The 5,596-nt window shown below is 49.1% G+C and overlaps 1 pseudogene; it reads right to left on the bottom strand.

Annotated features, from left to right (window-relative positions):
* Window positions 1-387: 387 nt before the first annotated feature.
* On the bottom strand, window positions 388-1,201 carry LOC123134649 (auxin-responsive protein SAUR32-like; annotated as a pseudogene).
* Between the last annotated feature and the right edge of the window lie 4,395 nt (window positions 1,202-5,596).

The following is a 5,596-nucleotide window of genomic DNA, read 5'->3' on the forward strand; positions in this document are numbered from 1 at the left end:
ACGTCTTGCTGAGACTCAATGGGCACGAGCGACAGGAGAGGATTGAAGCGATAAGAGATGTTCCGATGCTGGTTCATCGCCTGTTTGGCATTAGCACTGCCGAACTATGTAATCCATTTCGAGCTTGTTCAATTTGACCTGGAAGTGTTTGCCAAAAAGACAATAGGGAAGCTGCGGAAGTAGATCAAGTTGTATATGTAAACCGGCTTGTGACGACTGCGATCGAATTCAACTGTTAATTATACATCGGGTCTGTTAATTAATCTAGTACACATGCATGTGCAAGAATCAAGGGGTGTTTGTTTCCAGGGACTTTTTGGTGTAGGGACTAAAAAAAGTCCCTAGCAAACCAAACATGGTGGAACTTTTTTGGAACTTTTTGCTAAAAGTCCTTAGAAGCACCTCCTTGAGAGTCTTTTTTAAAAAGTCACAGGAACTAGAAAAAGTCCTAGGACTAGAGAAACAAACACCACCTCAGAAGAAAAACAAAGGCCGAAATGGTAAGCAATATTCCACACTAATCACCTACTGCCTCTCTCATGTATCTCTGTATCTCTGCGCCTCTCTGTACGTGTGGTGTACATGTGCGTCGTATGGACAGATGGACTTCTACCCACTCGGCGCTCGCGCGCTCCGGTGCTCACAGTCGCCATGCACGCGCACGCACGCACGAAGGGCCGCCGGCGCTCGATGATCCGTCGGTCGATCAGGAGGTAACCTTGGCGCGGGTGCACGGGGCGAAGGAGTAGCCGTGCTGCTGGTGGCTGCCGGCCTGCACGTGCACGCGGTGCGAGGACGAGGAGTGCGAGTGCGCCGTCTCCCGGTCGACGAGCGCGCGCGGAGGCGGAGGAACTCGTCGACGGAGCAGGGCAGCCAGAGCGGGCCGGCCGAGCTGTAGCCATACGTGTCCCGGGCCGCCTCCAGCAGCCGCTGGAAGAGCGGGTGGTAGAGGTAGGCGATGGGGATGACGAACCGCCGGAACCCGTCGCCCTGCTGCTCCGCCTGGGCCTGGCCGACCCGCACGGCCAGCCACCCCTTCTTCACCTTCCCCTTCTTCTCCGCCGGGTCCCCTTGCATGATGATGGCAGCTCCCTCGCCGGCGGTCCAACTGCAGCCGCGCTCTCGCCGTTGCTGCGGCCCGGATGCTACTTGCTGCTGGATAGCTAGCTAAGGGCCTAGAGCCGAGCGAGAGGTGTGCGTGTGTAGGTGTGGTGTGGTGTGCTTCGCGGCACTCGCGGTGGTTTTTATAGGACTGCTTCTGCTTGGCTCGAGCCGGCCGGGGGGGGGGGGGGGGGGGGGGGGGGGGGGGGGGGGGGGGGGGGCGGGGATTAGATTAGAAGATTAGTCGCCGGTGCGTGGCGCACCCGTGCGCTGCTGCCTGTACGTACGGCGTCCTTTGGTCCGGCGTCGGGGCTTCCGTGTCGGGTCCGGATGGCGGGTGATGGATCGTGCGCGTCGCTGACACGCCGGCCCGTCGGAATAATCGGGTTACGGCGTCGGAGTCGCTGGCCGTACCGGGCGATCGTCGCGTGCGCGTCAGGCCTCAGTTGCGGTGAGCGGGATAGGTAAGGTGGAGTCGTGGGAGTGGAAGGTGGAGGGATGGCTACGGTGAGGAGGGGGCACGCTGTTGCCACCTCGCCGGACCCGTCCGACGGGTGGTGCACAGGTCGTCCTTTGGTCGTGGCGCGCCTGGCCCACGACGGCGGACTGGCCGTGGCAGGTGGAATTGTTTTCCGAGTATATGTTGCTGTACGTGATTGCTGCCCCACGGCCACAAGAGATGTTGATGCATGGGGGCAATTAATTGGTCGGGCTCTCGTCTAGCTTTGCTCATCGCCGAATTGTTGGATCGTAGCTGTTGGAGTGGCCCTCTGGGTTAAGTTCTGGTAGTTTTTGTTCGGATTTGGTGTCTGTTTAGGCGTACATGGTTTATGTCTCGTGGACATGCTTCTAGCTGTTCCCGTTGGGGTCTCATGCATATACACGGTTTATCTCTCGTGGGCATTGCGAATCAACCTATGGTTGGATTGGTTAGAGGGACTGTGGTATCTCTAGCCCACTAGAGTTTAAATCCTGGTACTCGCATTTTTTTCTGGATTTATTTTAGCATTTTCGGCGATACGCATTCAGTGGGAAGAACTCTCCTGGGCATCGTGTCATCATGATGAGTAGGTTGTATTTCATTTTTGTCTAGCAGACATGCTACGTGTATAAACGTAGCTTCTTTCTACTACTATTATATTAGGAAAAGGAGGGTTGGGTACGGATTCGTGTTGTTTCTCATTTTGGTTTGTATCGGCTTGCTGCATCAGTTTTTTAAAAGGAAGGTTACCCTGCGCCTTTTTTTTTTCCTTTTCTGAGAGAGAACCCGGCGCCCTCTTCGTCTGAATGATTACGATTAGGCAAAAGATCCAAAACCGGTCTAAGGTTCAGTACAAGCTCCCAAGAAGAGCCAAAATAAATGATAAAGTGATAAAAAAGTTAACACAACCGACGAAAATCGGTCAAGATGACTAAACCCCTAGCTTATTTTTAGATCGCCATCCAAAGCGGCTGTAAGTATTCCGTGCTACCATCTCCCAACCGTTGCCCCCAATAGCCATATGCTCTTTGGCTTTTGCATGAATGGGTAATGACTATGTACGAATCCAAGCAGTGGCTTTGTATATAACATGCAAAAAAATTATAAGAGCTTCTCTGTTAAAAATCATGTCATTTCTACAGTTTCATATAGCCCAAAGTAACAAAGTAATGCACATACTCCTATCCGCATATGTCATGCAGTACTTAGCTCCGCTCCAACTAGCCACGTCCCAAATAACATGTTAATATTAGTTATTAGAGGACTAATATTAAAAGCTACATGAATCGTACATCATAAAAGTTTGGCATGAGGACATTTGAGAAAGAGGTGTTTTATGGTTTCTTCTTGATCACAAAAGCAACATCGTTCACTACCGTCCCATCTTCGATTGGCCAAATTATCATTAGTCAGAATCACTTCCTTGTGAACAAACCACATGAAGATTTTGATTCTTAATAGTATTTTAATCTGTCAAATATGAATTGATTTTGGAATTGGACCAGTATCAATTAGGTCTAAATACATAGACTTGACGAGGAATACACCATTCATCTACAATTTCCAGTAAATCATATCTGGCTCATCAGAGAGGTGAACGTCCATCAACCTCTGCGCAAGATGTAACCAACTATCCCATCGATCACCTACTAGTGACCTCCTAAACTGTATTTTAAAGGGACATACGATAATATTGTAGCAATATAAGCATCCTTATGTTGCACAATATTATAGAGAGAAGGATATTGTGTGGCTAGTGGCGTCTCACCTAACCACGTATCTTCCCAGAACCTAGTCGTGTTACCGTTTTCAATGATAAATGTAGTTCTATGGAAGAGGGTTCCTTTCGTCCTCATTGACCTCTTCTAGAAAGGCGAGTCATTGGGTCTCATTGTAACCCAGGCCATGGTCTTCAATTGTCGGTACTTATTCCGCAAAATTTGTACCCACATTCCTCGGTCTCAACAGAAAGCCTGTACAACCATTTACCGAGAAGGCACCTATTCTTTACCTCTAAGTTTTGGATCCCCAACCAAGGACTACAAATAATATTCCACTTGGTAAGTCTGTATTTTGTCTTGATTTCATCGCATTGCCAGAAAAACCGCGATCGATAGAAGTCTAACCTTTTTCATACCCTTACACGCACTTCAAAGAAAGACAATAGGAACATCGACATGCTTGTTAAAATGGAGTTAATCAAAACAAGCCACCCACCGTGACATAAGCTTACCCTTCCAGCATCTTAGTTTTTTTTTCAACCAATCTTCGATACATTTCCACTCCTTATTAGATAGCTTATGATGATGAATTGGTATACCAAAATAGTAGAGACCCGAATTCACATCCAAATAGTTGTCTATAAGCATCTTGTTCTTCTTTGACTCTCCCAAAACAGAACAATTCACTTTTGTTAAGATTGACCTTCAACCCCGACAATTGCTCGAAAGGCATAGGACTAGCTTCATATTTCTAGCCTTTGACATATCATGTTCCATGAAAATAATTATGTCATCTGCATAGTGTAGAATGGACACACCACCATCTACAAGATGGGCACTAGTACGCTTACTTCCCCGTCCTCTTTTGCCCGAGCGATAAGAATTGCCACTATGTTGAACAAAATAGGATACATCGGGTCCCCTTGTCTTAGGCTCTTTTGCGTCCGAAAATAATGACCCGTGTCATCATTTACCTTAATCCCGATGATACCTTTTTGAAATAAGGACTCATGCTCACACGTATGTCGAAGTGTCATGATGATCACTAGAAGGCATCAAAGATTCCGTTTCCTATATAGTACAAAACAAGATTTTTTGGAATGAGAAACAATATCCTTTATTGATACTTCTTGCACTTTTGCCGAAGAGACCCACGGATCGGAAAGGCTCGTCGATGCTTCCACTCCCCAGCGCTCTCGCGCCCCCCCTAGATCACCATGGATCCATGCCAGCGCTCAGCCTTCCGACTGACACCACCACCCCTCTTTCGCCGCCATAAGCGGTGCCGCCTAAACTGGCACCGATTCGTTCGATCACACCGGCATAGTTGGACGGGTTGCGGTTGGAGTCATGACGGAGAGGGCGACTCGGGTCTGCAACACCGTCTTCACGTGGTTGGAAGTGGTGTAGGAGCTACAGGAAACACGCACCCTCAACGGCGACCAACCAGATCTGGGAAATTGGTTGGAGAAAGAGATCGACATGATGAAGAGCAGAACCAATAGCGAGCTGGGGAACCTCGAAGAGCAGATTGTCACCATAGCCACCACGAGGAAGCGCGCCTGGGTGCAGTCACCGTGGCCCGTGTGCATCTGGAAGCAATTCTCCATTTGGCGATGCTGGAGGAGAAATCTTGAAATCCAATTTAGGCTGCTAGGTGGGAATGCATTACTGACGTGTTGTCGACCTGCGCCCCCCACCCCTTCCGGATTCGGTGGCATCTCACTAGATTTGCCCTATGGATTTCCAACTGAAGAGGAAGCAGGTGGACTCACAAACAGAATGACCTTATCCTCTCTACACCATCGAGATGGGCCACGAGGCTACATGAGTGGCTATACGCGGACAAGTGATAGATACGTCTCCAACATATCTACTTTTTCAAACACTTTTGCCCTTGTTTTGGACCCTAACTTGCATGATTTGAACGAAACTAACCCGGACTGATGCTGTTTTCAACAGAACTGCCATGGTGTTGTTTATTGTGCAGAAAACAAAAGTTCTCGGAATGGCATGAAAATCCACGGACGTAACTTTTGGAAAATATAAAAAATACTGGCGAAAGATCAAGGCCAGGGGGCACACACCCTGTCCATGAGGGTGGGGGGCACGCCCCCTCCCCCTGGGCGCGCACCCTGTCTCGTGGGCCCCCTGCTGCTCCACCGACCTCAATTCCAACTCCATATATTCCGTTCCGCGGAGAAAAAAATCAAAGAGAAAGTTTCATCGTGTTTTATGATACGGAGCCGCCGCCAAGCCCTAATCTCTCTTAGGAGGGCTGATCTGGAGTCCG

The sequence above is a fragment of the Triticum aestivum genome, chromosome 6B (assembly GCF_018294505.1).
Source record: "Triticum aestivum cultivar Chinese Spring chromosome 6B, IWGSC CS RefSeq v2.1, whole genome shotgun sequence".
Lineage (NCBI taxonomy): Eukaryota > Viridiplantae > Streptophyta > Magnoliopsida > Poales > Poaceae > Triticum > Triticum aestivum.